We start from the raw sequence: 18564 nt of genomic DNA, 5'->3' as shown, positions 1-18564 counted from the left end.
TTAGAGGACTGGGGGGTCTGCAATACCAAGATAGGTTATTACACTTGGGGCTATTTAGTTTGGAAAATGAAGACTGAGGGGTGATCTTATTTTAATGTATAAATATATGAGGGGACAGTACAAAGACCTTTCTGATGATCTTTTTAATCAAAGACAAAAAATGTTAACACTAAAGGGGCAATATATATCTGTACCAGATGTAATATATGTGTTGGAATTTTACTTATAGAGACCCCAGTGAAAACAAGTAAAGTCAGTGGGAACCACTCAAAAGCAGTAAAAACCAACCACCAGAGCTAGGGACCTAAAGGTACCTTCACACTGAACAACTTAACAATGATATCGCTAGCGATCCGTGACATTGCAGCGTCCTGGATAGCGATATCGTTGTGTTTGACACGCAGCAGCGATCTGGATCCTGCTGTGACATCGTTGGTCGGAGCAGAAAGGCCAGAACTTTATTTCGTCGCTGGATCTCCCGCAGACATCGCTGAATCAGCGTGTGTGACGCCGATTCAGCGATGTCTTCACTGGTAACCAGGGTAAACATCGGGTTACTAAGCGCAGGAGTGTGTTCCAGGGTTATTTGACTCTATTACTCATTCATTGAATTGGGATATGTTACTTGTACCCTCATGTGAATTCTTTTCTCTGGAAATGCTCTATTTCATATGTTAGCTCTCTCAGGTGCCACTATATTTAGTATTGTTGTCTGTGGGCTAAGGTTTTTTGTGGTTCCCGGTATTACGGGCACCTCTGTATGTGTTTTTTAATTGTTTTTAATTGTATTGTGCGCTTACTGGACTGTTCATTAATAAATACTTTTTGATAATTATGTATATTTGTCCTGTTGATCTCCTGCACAACATGTCTTCTGTCTATGTGGTTAGTAACCCGATGTTTACCCTGGTTGCCAGTGTAAATGTAAAAAAAAAAAAACACTACATACTTACATTCCGATGTCTGTCGCGTCCCCCGGCGTTCTGCTTCCTGCACTCACTGTGAGCGCCGGCTGGCCGTAAAGCAGAGCGGTGACGTCACCGCTCTGCTTTACGGCTGGCACTTACATAGTGCAGGGAAGCAGAACGCCGGGGGACGCGACGGACACCGGAATGTAAGTTTGTAGTGTTTTTTTTTTTACATTTACACTGGTAACCAGGGTAAACATCGGGTTACTAAGCGTGGCCCTGCGCTTAGTAACCCGATGTTTACCCTGGTTACCCGGGGACTTCGGCATCGTTGGTCACTGGAGAGCTGTCTGTGTGACAGCTCTCCAGCGACCACAAAGCGACGCTGGAGCGATCGGCATCGTTGTCTAGATCGCTGCAGCGTCGCTAAATGTGACGGTACCTTTACTCCAAGAAAATAACATGGCAAGGATATACGTATAATCACAATAATTCTTTATTGGTAATTGTAATAGCATATATATATGTGCACATATTGGAAGGATATATAAAAAGCATATGATAAACACAAAGGTAAAATCACAAAAATATATATAAAAATCTGGATAGGTATAAGGTATGCCAAAAAGGAAAGGGTTAATATCAGGATAAAAAATGGTGTGTACCACAAGTGCTAAAAAACGGTAAAGATATCAAAAGTGAGCATATAACACCAAAAATATCTATGGGGTTTAAGTAAAATGACCCATAATATAATATAACCAGGCCATATGGCCAACCACCATGTGGAAAAGTGCAATGTGCAAAGTGGTAAGGAACCAGGAAGTAAAAAATGTGCAAAATAAGCAATACATATGAACAAGGGGTGAAGGCAGATTATTAAATGAGTACCTGTACCTTACTGGCGTCACTAAATCCAACCAATGCGCACTCCGACGCGCGTTTCGGATATAAAATCCTTCGTCAGGGGGTGGCAGAGGTAGAGAGCAAGGGGTTGATCTTTTTAATCATAGACCTGAGACAGGGACAAGGGGGCATCCTCTACGTCTGGAGGAAAGAAGGTTTAGGCATAATAACAGACGCAGGTTCTTTACTGTAAGAGCAGTGAGACTATGGAACTCTCTGCCGTATGATGTTGTAATGAGTGATTCATTACTTAAATTTAAGAGGGGACTGGATGCCTTTCTTGAAAAGTATAATGTGACAGGGTATATACACTAGATTCCTTGATAGGGCGTTGATCCAGGGGACTAGTCTGATTGCCGTATGTGGAGTCGGGAAGGAATTTTTTTCCCCAAAGTGGAGCTTACTATTTGCCACATGGGTTTTTTTTGCCTTCCTCTTGATCAACATGTTAGGGCATGTTAGGTTAGGCTATGGGTTGAACTAGATGGACTTAAAGTCTTCCTTCAACCTTAATAACTATGTTACTATGTAATAATGACTGCTGATTGGCTGCAGGGCTCACTTTGGTACAATGTCATATGACCCCAAGGAGACTTGGCGCTGATGCAGGAGGGGAGTATACTGTCCCTTTAAATAGGCTATTAACCCCTTCATGACCCAGCCTATTTTGACCTTAAAGACCTTGCCGTTTTTTGCAATTCTGACCAGTGTCCCTTTATGAGGTAATTACTCAGGAACGCTTCAACGGATCCTAGCGGTTCTGAGATTGTTTTTTCGTGACATATTGGGCTTCATGTTAGTGGTAAATTTAGGTCAATAAATTCTGCATTTATTTGTGAAAAAAAACGGAAATTTGGTGAAAATTTTGAAAATTTCGCAATTTTCACATTTTGAATTTTTATTCTGTTAAACCAGAGTGTTATGTGACAAAAGTTAATAAATAACATTTCCCACATGTATACTTTACATCAGCACAATTTTGGAAACAACATTTTTTTTTGCTAGGAAGTTATAAGGGTTAAAATTTGACCAGCGATTTCTCATTTGTACAACGAAATTTACAAAACCATTTTTTTTAGGGACCACCTCACATTTGAAGTCAGTTTGAGGGGTCTATATGGCTGAAAATACCCAAAAGTGACACCATTCTAAAAAATGCAAGGTACTCAAAACCACATTCAAGAAGTTTATTAACCCTTCAGGTACTTCACAGCAGCAGAAGCAACATGGAAGGAAAAAATGAACATTTAACTTTTTAGTCACAAAAATTATCTTTTAGCAACAATTTTTTTATTTTTCCAATGGTAAAAGGAGAAACTGAACCACGAAAGTTGTTGTCCAATTTGTCCTGAGTACGCTGATACCTCACATGTGGGGGTGAACCACTGTTTGGGCGCACGGCAGGGCTTGGAAGGGAAGGAGTGCCATTTGACTTTTTGAATGAAAAATTGGCTCCACTCTTTAGCGGACACCATGTCACGTTTGGAGAGCCCCCGTGTGCCTAAAAATTGGAGCTCCCCCACAAGTGACCCCATTTTGGAAACTAGACCCCCCAGGGAACTTATCTAGATGCCTAGTGAGCACTTTAAACCCTCAGGTGATTCACAAATTGATCTGTAAAAATGAAAAAGTACTTTTTTTTCACAAAAAAATTCTTTTCACCTTAATTTTTTCATTTTCACATGGGCAATAGGATAAAATGGATCCTAAAATTTGTTGGACAATTTCTCCCGAGTACGCCAATACCTCATATGTGGGGGTAAACCACTGTTTGGGCACATGGCAGGGCTCGGAAGGGAAGGCGCGCCATTTGACTTTTTGAATGGAAAATTAGGTCCAATTGTTAGCGGACACCATGTCGCGTTTGGAGAGCCCCTGTGTGCCTAAACATTGGAGCTCCCCCACAAGTGACCCCATTTTGGAAACTAGACCCCCCAAGGAACTTATCTAAATGCATATTGAGCACTTTAAACCCCCAGGTGCTTCACAGAAGTTTATAATGCAGAGCCATGAAAATAAAAAATAATTTTTCTTTCCTCAAAAATGATTTTTTAGCCTGGAATTTCCTATTTTGCCAAGGATAATAGGAGAAATTGGACCCCAAATATTGTTGTCCAGTTTGTCCTGAGTAGGCTGATACCCCATATGTGGGGGTAAACCACTGTTTGGGCGCACGGCAGGGCTCGGAAGGGAAGGCACGCCATTTGGCTTTTTAAATGGAAAATTAGCTCCAATCATTAGCGGACACCATGTCACGTTTGGAGAGCCCCTGTGTGCCTAAACATTGGAGATCCCCCAGAAATGACCCCATTTTGGAAACTAGACCCCCAAAGGAACTAATCTAGATGTGTGGTGAGGACTTTGAACCCCCAAGTGCTTCACAGAAGTTTATAATGCAGAGCCGTGAAAATAATAAATATGTTTTCTTTCCTCAAAAATAATTATTTAGCCCAGAATTTTTTATTTTCCCAAGGGTTACAGGAGAAATTGGACCCCAAAGTTGTTGTCCAGTTTCTCCTGAGTACGCTGATACTCCATGTGTGGGGGTAAACCACTGTTTGGGCTCACGTCGGGGCTCAGAAGGGAAGTAGTGACTTTTGAAATGCAGACTTTGATGGAATGGTCTGCGGGCGTCACGTTGCTTTTGCAGAGCCCCTGGTGTGCCTAAACAGTAGAAACCCCCCACAAGTGACCCCATTTTAGAAACTAGACCCCCCAAGGAATTTATTTAGATATGTGGTGAGCACTTTGAACCCCCAAGTGCTTCACAGACGTTTACAACGCAGAGCCATGAAAATAAAAAATCATATTTCTTTCCTCAAAAATGATGTTTTAGCAAGCATTTTTTTATTTTCACAAGGGTAACAGGAGAAATTGGACCCCAATAATTGTTGCGCAGTTTGTCCTGAGCATGCTGGTACCCCATATGAAAGGGTAAACCACTGTTTGGGCTCGGAAGTGAGGGAGCACCATTTGACTTTTTGAATACAAGATTGGCTGGAATCAATGGTGGCGCCATGTTGCGTTTGGAGACCCCTGATGTGCCTAAACAGTGGAAACCCCTCAATTCTACCTCCAACACTAACCCCAACACACCCCTAACCCTAATCCCAACTGTAGCCATAACCCTAATCCCAACTGTAGCCATAAGCCTAATCACAACCCTAACCACAACCCTAATTCCAACCCTAACCCTAAGGCTATGTGCCCACGTTGCGTATTCGTGTGAGATTTTTCAGCATCATTTTTGACAAATCCGTGGGTAAAAGGCACTGCGTTTTACCTGCGGATTTACCGCGGATTTCCAGCATTTTTTGTGCGGATTTCACCTGTGGATTCCTATTGAGGAACAGGTGTAAAACGCTGCGGAATCTGCACAAAGAATTGACATGCTGTGGAAAATACAACGCAGCGTTTCCGCGCTGTATTTTCCGCACCATAGGCACAGCGGATTTGGTTTTCTATAGGTTTACATGGTACTGTAAACCTGATGGAACACTGCTGCGAATCCGCAGCGGCCAATCCGCTGCGGATCCGCAGCCAAATCCGCACCATGTGCACATAGCCTAATTCTAAAGGTATGTGCACACACTGCAGAAAATGCTGCGGATCCACAGCAGTTTCCCATGAGTTTACAGTTCAATGTAAACCTATGGGAAACAAAAATCGCTGTACACATGCTGCGGAAAAACTGCACGGAAACGCAGCGGTTTACATTCCGCAGCATGTCACTTCTTTCTGCGGATTCCGCAGCGGTTTTACAACTGCTCCAATAGAAAATTGCAGTTGTAAAACCGCAGTGAAATGCACAGAAAAGCCACGGTAAATCCGCGATAAATCCGCAGCGGTTTAGCACTGCAGATTTATCAAATCCGCAGCGGAAAAATCCGCAGAGGAACAGAATTCGTGTGCACATACCGAAACCCTAACCCTAGCCCTAACCCTAACCCTAACCCTAGCCCTAACCCTACCCCTAGCCCTAACCCTAACCCTAACCCTAACCCTAACCCTAGCCCTACCCCTAGCCCTAGCCCTAACCCTAACCCTAACCCTACCCCTAGCCCTAACCCTAACCCTAGCCCTAACCCTAACCCTAGCCCTAGCCCTAACTCTAATCCTATTCTAACCTTAGTGGAAAAAAAAATTCTTTATTTTTTTATTGTCCCTACCTATGGGGGTGACAAAGGGGGGGGTCATTTATTATTTTTTTTATTTTGATCACTGTGATAGATTATATCTCAGTGATCAAAATGCACTTTGGAACGAATCTGCCGGCCGGCAGATTCGGTGGGCGCACTGCGTATGCGCCCGCCATTTTGGAAGATGGCGGCGCCCAGGGAGAAGACGGACGGACCCCGGCAGGATTGGTAAGTATGATGGGGTGGGGGGGAGCACGGAGGGGGGGATCGGAGCATGGGGGTGGGATCGGAGCGCGGGGGTGGAACGGAGCACGGGGGGTGGAACGGAGCACGGGGGGGTGGATGATGCACGGGGGGGATCGGAGTGCATGGGGGTTGGATCGGAGCACGGGGGGTGATTGGAGCACGGGGGAGCGGACAAGAGCACGGGGGAGCGGACAAGAGCACGGGGGGAGTGGAGCACAGGACGGAGGGGAGCCGGAGCAGTGTACCGGACTGATCGGAGGGCTGGGGGGGCGATCTGTGGGGTGGGGTGGGGGCTCATTAGTGTTTCCAGCCATGGCCGATGATATTGCAGCATCGGCCATGGGTGGATTGTAATATTTCACCAGTTTTAATAGGTGAAATATTACAAATCCCTCTGATTGGCAGTTTCACTTTCAACAGCCAATCAGAGCGATCGTAGCCACGGGGGGGGGGTGAAGCCACCCCCCTGGGCTGTACTACCACTCCCCTTGTCCCTGCAGATCGGTTGAAATGGGAGTTAACCCTTTCACTGGATCTGCAGGGACGCGATCTTTCCATGACGCCACATAGGCGTCATGGGTCGGATTGGCACCGACTTTCATGACGCCTACGTGGCGTCATGGGTCGGGAAGGGGTTAATGTACCACCAATCAGCAAAAAAGTACATGGAAATGGATGTTTAAACCCCCAAGTTGGGTGGTCTGAACACGGCCTTAGTGTAATGACGATGTGATGGGCTAATGTATGTAAATTAACTAGAAGCAACACTTAACACAAAATAAAATTGTGCAATTGAAAAAAATAGGTATTGATTGATTATAGTTAAATAAACAACAATAAACTTTCCTATAGCAAATATGAAGCTGTTTGCCTCCATCCAGCCTGACTGGACTGGTTTTAGGCCAATTGCCATCTATTACCTAACGCTGTTTGCTTTTGGAGTCTGCACAACAATGTCTATTTCTACCACACTGCTCAATGTCTACTTATTTGTATACTTTGATAGGAATTCAGAAGGATTGTAAGATCTGGTCTAAAAAGTTGTAGTCACCCGTGTCACTACCTTTGTGAGATACTTTTCTTTATACCAACGATTACTACTATAAGGTTATATTCACACATGGTATTTTTGCAGCATTTTTTGCAGCATTTTTTTTGCAGCCAAATCCTTCTCTCTTGATAGTAAAATCACTGAGTAAATAGCTATTGCTGCATTTTTGCTGTTTTTTTTCTGCAGATTACATGTGTGAATTGTCTTTTTTTATGACGGTAGTTTTATTCGCCAACAATGCAGCAAAAAATGTGCAAAAAAAGCAGCAGATCATGTTTCTTGCGTTTTTTGCAGCATTTTTTAATTTTCTCTTTGCTTTCCAATGGGGGAAAATGCTGCAAAAATGCTGAAAGAATTGAGATGCTGCAGGTTTCAAAAATGCTGCAGTGCTCAAACTCAGCAGTGACCCGGTCCGTGTCCCTGGGCGTCCAATAAAAGAGTCAATAAAATTAAATTAAAGGGGAAATAAAGTTTATGGGAAAAGGGCAATTGTTTGTGACACCATCTGTGGTGTTCGGTCAATATAGCTGACGCTGCAGTTCAGATCCACTGGGGCAGTTGGTGAGGCAGCGAAGATGTTTCAGCTCTCTACGGGCAGAGCTAGTCCCCAGGGCAGAAATAGGTGTTAATTGTGATGATGGTGGTTGTGGTAGTTGTAGTGCAGGGCAAGTGACGCAGGAATCATTCAGAGGACACAGCTGGGTGCAGTTTTCAACTCTTTACTCACAGTTCTGCAGAATACTGACTCCAGCCGTGTGCTCCGGGTCTGTGGTCCAGCCTACCTCCAGATGATTTGGGGTACACTTTTCCAGGACTCCTTTCTTAAGTTCCTTCCCTGGCCGTCTCTCTACACTGGCTCTCTCCTCTCCTACCCTGTGCCTTCACACAGTGTCCTAAGCCAGCGGCCTGAGATCTTATTGGGCGATGTCTCTCTAGTCCCCTTGGTCCTATGCGGCTACCTTTTCAGCGAGTGTGTGTGGTTGTGGCTATGGCACATATAGATACCACAGCCTCCGGCTGGCTAGCTGGGCCTTGTAGTTCTCCACTAGGCTGGGGGCCGGTTCCCCACTGTGACCTGGTCCCTCCACCTGGCGATGGTCAGTGTGGATGAAGGCTCCACGGGTGGATTGCTCACTACCCATTCCCCTTCTTCCTGGAGCTTCCCTCTCCTCACTCTTCTTTCTCTAGCTCCCTCTGACAGGGAGCTCCTTTCTGCATGTCTCACTTCATTCAGCTCCTCTCAGCATCTCCCTACTTTCCCTCCTAATTAGGTCCTCCCCAAACTACTGGCTCCACCCACACCCTCTACCTAGTTGGCCTCTCCAGACTGGGATGAGGCCATCCTCCCAAAGGGTACGCCCAGGTGCCCTGACTGGAGTGGTGAGGTGTTGGATGCTGGTGTTAGAGTCCTGGGTAGTGCCCCTTCCTTACCTGAGAGTGGGATACCACACCTCTGGATAAGGTGCAGTACCTCTGTGGCGACTGAACCCTCAGGGGCACCACATCATTCAGACTAGAATATAATATGGAAATCGGACAGTATACTGACCAATATGCCCAAAAAATAGATACCATACGAAATATCATGGTTGCACAGAGGTGTCACAGGGCAGATTACCTGCAATTGCAGACGATGTACTTTTTGATGCATCCATGCTAGACAGTTATGAGATCTAAGATCTAAGATGACAGGATCATAATTTACCCCTCAACGATATTCACCATATATTGTTCAGCCAGTGTCTTACTGGGGTGCCAAGGGCCCACCACTAAAAAACTCCAGGGCCCCACTTTTCAGCTACATGCAAATGTAACATTATCAGTTCTCATGCTTCGCACTGACAAAGGCCAACAGCCCAAAACACTGTGTCTTTGAATTGAGATACTGATTTGGCTTTTATCCTAAGTCATATTGTAAGACTCGTTAAAGGGTTAATTGTGACTTATATGATCGCTACTTCCAATGGGTGGCGCTATAGAGTTCAAGTCCTCTTTTTCTCTGAAGAGGCAAATTTCTTCAATCACAAATTTATATAACAATAGAGAGGGTAGATTGGTAAATTAATAAGATGCTGCCTTTGTCTGTACATAGTGATTCTAGTATATTGTGCCAAGTACTGCTCATATAAGAGGGTGGTGGCCCACTCCTGCTCAGGGGCCCACTGGAGGATTGTCCTATTCTCCTGCGGGCGAGTCCAAGCCTGTGAACAGTGCAAGTCAAAAGCGGGTATGTGGAGCGGGCTCACAATGCTATGACAACCCATGGTCTGTTGTAGACCTTCATGCTTGTCATTACAGAGCTCCCTTGAAACTTTGCCTGTCTCTAAGTGTCAAAGGAGACCATGACTTTTCCTATATACAAAATTGCTGTGACGTTGCTGTATATAGCACAAGCAATTATACAATCACAGCTTCAAGTCCCCTAAGGGGACTAACATGAACAGCAAAAAGTAAAAACAGTTTTAAAAAATATAAAAAAAAAAAAAAACTTAAAAGTTCAACTCACCATCCCTCTCCCCATTAAAAATAAAGGTAATATAAATAATACACATATGGGGCATTGCCGCGATCAGAATGTCCAATCTATCAAAACATAAAAATAATTAACCTGATTGGTAAACACCGTAAACAAAAAAATTCAAGAACGCCAAAATTACGCTTTTTTGGTCTCTGCAATACAAAAAAATGCTGTAACAACTAACAAGCGATCAAAATTTTACATCTATTCCAAAATAATAGCAATAAAAACAGTGTCCTCACTGCAAAAAATAAGCCTTCATACAGCTCCATTGACAGAAAAATGAAAACGTGAAACAACCCAAAAATATTTTTTTCAAACTTCTGTTTGAGGAAAGGAGAGGGAAAAAAAACAAAACTGCAAAAACAGACATTGACCACATCATGAAGGATTTAAAATTGTATAGCATAGCCTATTACCCACACAGGTATAGTTTATCAACATTATGTATAGTTTTATAATAGCAGTTAATGAAGTAATGCTCGTGAAAATATACATGTATATACACTGCTCAAAAAAAATAAAGGAAACACTAAAATACCACATCCTAGATATCTCTGAATGAAATATTCCAGATGCACATTTTTATTCTTTGCATAGTAGAATGTGTTCAGAACAATAAAACATAACAATTATCAATGTAAATCAAAATTAATACCCCATGGAGGTCTAGATTTGGAATGATACTCAAAATCAAAGTGGAAAATAAAATTACAGGCTGATCCAACTTCAGTGGAAATGCCTCATGACAAGGAAAAGATGCTCAGTATTGTGTGTGGCCTTCACGTGCCTGTATGACCTATGATGTGCACAACGGATTCAGGTCTGGGTAACGGGTGTGCCAGTCTATAGCTTCAATGCCTTCATCTTGCAGGAACTGCTGACACACTCCAGCCACATGAGGTCTGGCATTGTCCTGCATTAGGCAGAACCCAGGGCCAACCGCACCAGCATAAGGTTTAACAAGGGGTCTGATGATCTCATCTCGGTACCTAATGGAAGTCAGGCTACCTCTGGCGAGCACATGGGGGGCTGTGCAGCCCTCCAAAGAAATGCTACCTCACACCATTACTGACCCATTGCCAAACCGGCGGTCATGCTGAAGGATGTTACAGGCAGCAGATCGCTCACAAATCCAGGTGTTCTGTGGTAAATGCCAAGTGTCCTGCACGATGTTGGGCTGTGAGCACAACCCCATCTGTGGACATCGGGCACTCAGACCATCCTCATGTAGTCGGTTTCTAACCGTTTGTGCAGACACATGCACATTTGTGGCCTGCTGGAGGTAATTTTGCAGGGCTCTGGCAGTGCTCCTCCTGTTCCTCCTTGCACAAAGGCTGAGTTAGCGGTCCTGCTGCTGGGTTGTTGCCCTCCTATGGCCCCCTCCATGTCTCCTGGTGTACTGGCCTTTCACCTGTGAGGGCCTCAAGCCTCTGGACACTACGCTGACAGACACAGCAAACCTTCTTGCCACAGCTCACATTGATGTGCCATCTTGGATGAGCTTCACTTGTGTGGGTTGTAGAGTCCGTCTCATGCTACCACGAGTGTGAAATTACAACCAACATTCAAAAGTGACCAAAACATCAGCCAGAAAGCATTGGTACTGAGATGTGGTCTGTGGTCCCCACCTGCAGAACCACTCCTTTATTGAGTGTGCCTTGATAATTGTCAATAATTTCCATCTATTGTCTATTCCATTTGCACAACAGCATGTGAAATTGATTGTCAATCAGTGTTGCTTCCTAAGTGGACAGTTTGATTTCACAGAAGTTTGATTTAGGCTGCCGTCACACTAGCAGTATTTGGTCAGTATTTTACATCAGTATTTTTAAGCCAAAACCTGGAGTGGGTGAAAAATGCAGAAGTGGTGCATATGTTTCTATTATACTTTTCCTCCATTTGTTCCACTCCTGGTTTTGGCTTACAAATACTGATGTAAAATACTGACCAAATACTACTAGCATGACGGCAGCCTTACTTGGAGTTATATTCTGTTGTTTAAGTGGTCCCTTTATTTTTTTGAGCAGTGTGTATATATGTAGCGTTCTCATGTGGTGTATGGCTGAGGGTTGTACTCCTGATAGGGTATGAGGTATCTTATGGTGGCCAAGCTTTCTGTCAGGAGAAAAGTCTTTCCTTCTCAAATTACACATACACAAGAAACTCCACAATACAATGTTTGCACAGTAACTGCCTCTAGGCAGAAGATGATGATGGTGGTAGTAGTTGGTGCATTTGAGCCCCAGTCATGAAGCAGCCATAAAAGTTTAAAACAGAAGTCTTGTATGTAATGGGGCAAATTATTATTTACAAACAGCAGGAAATTGAGGTACAGGATTGCTGATGATTGCTGTGTACATGCAGATAGGCAGATCTTCGTAGCCTCTGGTTTTATTAAGTCTGAATATTTCTTCTTTAGTACTGTGCTCTGTTTCTGCCCTGATGTAATTCTTCCTCCTAGAGGTGCAATGGTAGTCTTCCTCATATAAAGACTATTAACTCCCCTTATCGTGTCAGCCCCCTTTTTAAGCAAAGCAGGCAGGGAGAAGGTAGGTAACTCCTTCACCTACAAAATGGTTTCCTCTTCTCAAGATGTCCGTCCACCAACTGCCAATTCAAATTAAACTACTGTATCTCACAGGACTTGGCTCCTCCCCTTCTATGTGACTGTAGAGCTGCAGTCATTGCCTGACTGCCCTGAGGCGTTTTTCCAGAACCTTCTGCATATTAAAACAGAGCTGGGTCACCTGATCAAGGTTGCAAAAAGATTAACCCCTTTTGTGCTGCCTGTCAGCAGGTCTGTTGTGAATTCTGCTCTTGGGTTCCCTCCAGTGGTTGTAGGTGGGAATGCAGTTGTCTCTGAGTCGCAGTCCTGGCCAGGTGTATCTGCTGATTGCAGTTCTGACTGGGATATTTAGGTGTGCAGGATTCATTAGTCCTTTCCAGTTGTCAATGTTTCTGAAGTGTTGGATCACTTTCTGGCTTCTCCTGCTTAGCTGCCAATTCAGCAAAGATAAGTGTCTGGTTTTTGTTTCTGTGGCACACATGCAGTGTGCTTAAATTCTGTGCTATTCATTTGTTTTTCTCTTGTCCAGCTTAGACTGTGTCAGTGTTTTCTCAGTCTTGTTGGATTCTCTGGAGATGCAGATATACGCTCCACATCTTTAGTTAGATGGTGGAGTTTTTGTATTTTCTGCTGTGGATATTTTTGGAAGGATTTTTAATACTGACCGCTTAGTATCCTGTCCTATCCTTTCCTATTTAGCTAGTGTGTGCCTCATTTGCTAAATCCTGTTTCCTGCTTGCGTGTGTCTTTTCCTCTACTACTCACAGGCAATATTTGTGGGGGGCTGCCTATCCTTTGGGGTTCTGCTCTGAGGCAAGGTAGAAATTCCTATTTCCATCTATAGGGGTATTTAGTCCTCCGGCTGTGTCGAGGTGTCTAGGTTTTGTTAGGCACACCCCACGGCTACTTCTAGTTGCGGTGATAAGATCAGGGTTTGCGGTCAGTATAGTTACCACCTACTCCAGTGTAAGTTTTCATGCTGCTCCAAGGTCACCTGATCATAACACAGGTCTCACCATGTATTTAAAATGCAAAGTCCACAAAAAAAAATTCACAGCATTTATATGAAGACACAATATATATCAGGTATCCCATGGAAATGACCACTTTGTGGGATACCATATATATATATGTATATATACTAGATGGTGGCCCGATTCTAACGCATCGGGTATTCTAGAATATGCATGTTCACGTAGTATATTGCCCAGCCACGTAGTATATTGTGCAGCCACGTAGTATATTGCCCAGCCACGTAGTATATTGCCCAGCCACATAGTATATTGCGCAGCCACGTAGTATATTGCCCAGTGATGTAGTATATTGGCCAGCCACATAGTATATTGCCCAGCCACGTAGTATATTGCCCAGTGAGGTAGTATATTGCCCAGCCACGTATTATATTGCACAGCGACGTAGTATACAGCACAGAGTCACGTAGTATATTGCCCAGTGACGTAGTATATTGCCCAGTGACATAGTATATTGGCCAGCCACGTACTATATTGCCCAGCTACGTAGTATATTGCACAATGACGTAGTATATTGCCCTGTGACGTAGTATATTGCCCAGCCACGTACTATATTGCCCAGCTACGTAGTATATTGCACAGCGACGTAGTATACAGCACAGAGCCACATAGTATATTGCACAGCAATGAATATCCGTGACAGACAGACAGAAGGACAGAAAGACGGAAATGACCCTTAGACAATTTTATAGTAGATATATATTAGATTTGCATATTTTTGACTATTACAAGTGTAAAAGAAGACCCTGGATGCCTTTCTTGAAAAATGTATTTCAGGCTACAGGTACTGAATTCTGTGATACAATGTTGATCTGGAGAACTAGTCTGATTGCCATATGTGGAGTTGAGAAGGAATTTTTCTCCTAATATAGGGCAGTTATCAGCTGCCTCATGGGGTTTTTGCCTTTCCCTGGACCAACATGCTAAATACAGGTACCAGTGGCGTATCTAGGGGGGGGCAGCTGGGGCTTGTGCCCCGGGCATAGCCAACAGGGGGGGCGAAGTCGGGCCGACTAATTCGGTGGTCCGCAATGTCTCCCCCGGCGGCTGCATTCTGCCGCCCCCCGGATTGAGAGTCGGCTGTTCTTTGTGTTGATTGTCAAGCTGACAGCCAGCACAGATAAGCTGCAGCATGCCGACTCCCAACATGTGTGGACATACCACATTTGCAGCCTGTGTGACTGCAACGGGGTCCGGCAGAGATGGAGGGGGGCCCCTGCAAGGTGGTTGCCACGTGCAGGGAAAAATCCCTGCAGCTCCGCTGCCTACAAGAGAAAATAGCAGCGGAGCTGCAGCGATCTTACTTCCTGCCCGCGCTTCCTCTCACACAGGCAGCGCCGCTGGATGACGTCATCATTCAGCAGCTGGCTGTGTCAGAAAAAGACGATGAGATGCTGCTGCAGAGCATGTGGAGAGGTGAAAAGTGCTGTGTGTGTGTGTATATAGAGGTGCTGTGTGTGTGTTGTGTGTGTGTCTGTATAGAGGTGAGAGGTGCTGTGTGTGTATATATATATAGAGGTGAAAGGTGCTGTATGTGTGTTGTGTGTGTATATATAGAGGTGAGAGGTGCTGTGTGTGTGTGTGTGTGTGTGTTGTGTGTGTGTATAGAGGTGAGAGGTGCTGTTTTTGTGTTGTGTGTATATATAGTGGTGAGAGGTTTGTGTGTGTGTTGTGCGTATGTGTACATGCGTGCATGCGTAGCGCTGCGGGTGAATGTTCAGAGAGGTAAATGGTTTTGTGTGTGTGTATGGGGTGGAGAGGTGAGGGCGATAATTGGGATGGAGGGGGAGGAGGAAATGATGGATATGGTAGAATGGGCAATGATGAAGGCGGCAATGATGGAGGTGGAATGGGCAATGATGGGGGTGGGGGGCAGGAAATTATGGAGGTGGTGGAATGGGCAATGATGGGGGTAGGGGGAGGCAATGATGGAGGTGGAAATTGGAATGGGCAATGATGGTGGGGGAGGAGGAAATGATGGAGGTGATGGAAAGGGCAATAATGAGAGGGGGAAGAAATGATGGAGGTGGTCGAATGGACAAGGATGGTGGTGGTTTAAAGCACACTGATAATATTGGAGGAGAAAATGATGGATGAGGTGAAATGAGCAAGTATGGTGATGGCGGCGTAAAAGGACAATGATGATGGTGGTGGAAAGGGAAATGGTGGGGATGGTGGGGGAATACAAAATGATGGATGTGGTGGAAAAGGTAAAGGAGGAAATGATGAAGGTGGTGGAATGGGCAATGATGGGAGTGCTGGGGAAGGAGGAAATGATGGAGGTTGTGGAATGGGAAATTATGGGGTGGTGGGGGAGAAAGCAATGATAGTAGTGGTGAAGAAGGCAAAGATGGAGGTGGTGAAGAGAGCAATGATGGGGTGGGGTAGAGGAAAAGAATGGGCATATATGAGGAAACAGTACAGGAGAATGGGGGGCATGTATGAGGAAACAGTATGGGGGAATAGGGGGCATATCTGAGGAAACAGTATGGGGAATGGGTGCAGACAGTATGAGGAGCGAACGGGGGAATGTATGTGGATACAGTATGAATAGCGATGTGAAAAATGTATGTGGACAGAGTACGGGGAGTGAGGGTGATGGGATGTGTTCAAACACAGTATGGAGAGTCAGGTGAGCAGGCAGTGTAGAAAGTGAGGGGGTAAATATATGAGGAGACAATATGGTGAACAGGGTGATGTTAGAAGAGACTTTATGAGGAGGGAGGGAATAGTGTGAGGAGACAGTATGGGGCAGAAAAGTGATTGGACACAGAATAGAAACTGAGTAGTGGCAGCATAGCATGGAAGGACAGTGTAAGGGCACAGCCAGGAGAGGACAGTATACCAAGGAGGGGGAGTGTGATGAGAGTACAGTATAACTACTGAGCCCTATAGGGGGACACAGTATGAGAGGACAATGTGAAGAGGGGGCCGGTATGGAAAGGAGAGATCAGTGTGAAGAGCATGAACCATAAGAGGGACAGTGTGAGGGGCCATATTTTGTGCAGACAATATAGTGAGGAGCAGTTTTTTTATACAGGAGCATTATAATGACACTTGTATCTTTAAGGGCATTGTGTGGAGATTTTCTGCAAAAGAGCGGAGAAGATGGAAGTCTGCAGCGATGGCTGTGGATGAGAAAACTCATCATGGGGTCTGGACAAGATGAAAAGAAGGAGAACGACTCCAGAGACGACGTCATCTATAAGGTACCTGGATGTAAATGTTATTTGTGATACTGACTAACTCATGTTTTTATTTATGTTAGGCGCATTAAAGGGGATGTCCAGATTTGTAATGAGTCTGCAGTTATTCTTTGTGACTGCAGACTTCTCACAGTGCGCACTGCACGCTCTCTGGAATCTGTCGTGCTGGCGATTTACATACATGCGGTCACTTGCCAACTAGACATGTGTGGCCTCACTAAATGAAAATGAACTTAGAGAGGCCGGGCATGTCTAGTCGGAATGTGGCCAGAAGTATACAAATCACCTACTTGTGTTGAGATGACCGTCCACCGGCCAGGGAGAATCTTAAAAGTGTGCAGTGCATTAGTTGTGAGAATTCAGAAGCCTGCAATGTCAGGGTTCAGCTCTGCAGGTTCCAGTAGTCGTCACATGGACACTTCACTCACATGCGATTTTCATAATTATGTTATGGTCCTGTTGCAATGAGCTTCTCTTCCGCTTCTCTCAGTTTTTCACTGAATATTGAGAGCATTAGGGAGAGGAGCTTGTGGGTACATGACTAAGAGTGCAAATCACATATGTCCTGGGGGGGGGCGCCAAAATGTATTCTTGCCCCAGGTACCAGAAACCATAGATACACCTCTGGCAGGTGCAGATGGCCATAGAGTCTCTCGTCCAAGAGAATCAGGCCGATTATGCTAATCACACTCTGATCACAGTTTGATAAGACTGCGATGAGAATGTGCTATGTTTCGCTTGGATGAGGAGAAGATGGAGGAAAAAATGTCTCCATCTTCTCCGTTCTGTCAGATCGTGGAAATCAGACTGCACTTAGATATAATCCGAGTGCACTCCAATGTTTTCAACGTACTCAGTGACTTGCATGGACGAGTGCGATCCGAATATCAGATTAAACTCAGGCATACAGCAAATGTTTCCTCCGACAGGCTCGGTCTGGGGAAAAACTCTGACGTGTGCGTGGCCCCATATAATAACATTGGTCCAAGTGCAATCCAATGTTTTGTTGGATTGCACATGGACTGAAAATACAGTATGGTTGTCTGCTCCTGCCTTAAGGTAGAGCTTAATCTAGAAACTATGAAAGTATCATTCACAAGCACAGAGTAGTAGAAAATATTTACTGAGCAAACATAGTTTTCCGTCATATACATTTATTTGGGCTCAGCACACATTGCAGTTAAGTGATATGGTTTATTACTATTGCAAATCAAAAAATGTTTGTATGAGATTTGTATCCATTGACTTTTATAGTTCGAGATTTCTCAAGCTTTATTTACATACAATAAAAATGTGCATTCAAGAGGCATTTACAACAGGGCAAACATGCCGTATGTCTCACCACTACTAAGCTGCAGCTCCTTGTATTGTAGAAGTTGATCCTAAACAAAATTAGCCAAACCGCCACAGTATGTCTCCCAACAGTGGATATAATGATATTCTGAGTGTCCCCATATAAAAAAAATGGCATAATCGGTAATTTTTTTCAGAATTTATCAAAAACATTTCATCCATTAAGTATACAAATACTTAATAATTTCATAGCAATAGATACACCACTGTGAACAATAAATCCAGGCTGCGATCTTCTGAGTAAACAGATCATCGGTTGTGTTGTTCATGCACACATCTATGAAAGGAACAGGAGGGCAGAGGCACAGGTTTCGGGGGACCTTCCCCTTTCTCAATCCCGAGTGTCCTCCTCATTCACGTTACAAACTATCTTGAAAATGACAAGGAATTGAAAACCAAGTATAATGAAAAAAAAACATAGATATGATTGGTTAAAGGATATCTGTCAGGAGGACTTCACACCCCAAAATATTTGTATTTGCATGTAACTCTTTCAAAGGCAAGTCCAGCAATATCTTTACATGGCTAGTCCATTTCTCCATTACTGAGAAATCAGTGTTTGAATTGATGTGCAAATGAGGCTGAAGGGCTATGGTAGATCTGAAGCCTCTGTCACTCCAGCTCTCTTCCTGGCCCA

The sequence above is a fragment of the Ranitomeya imitator genome, chromosome 4 (genome assembly GCF_032444005.1).
Source record: "Ranitomeya imitator isolate aRanImi1 chromosome 4, aRanImi1.pri, whole genome shotgun sequence".
Classification (NCBI taxonomy): Eukaryota; Metazoa; Chordata; class Amphibia; order Anura; family Dendrobatidae; genus Ranitomeya; species Ranitomeya imitator.
Note: the sequence above shows the minus strand (reverse complement) of the source record.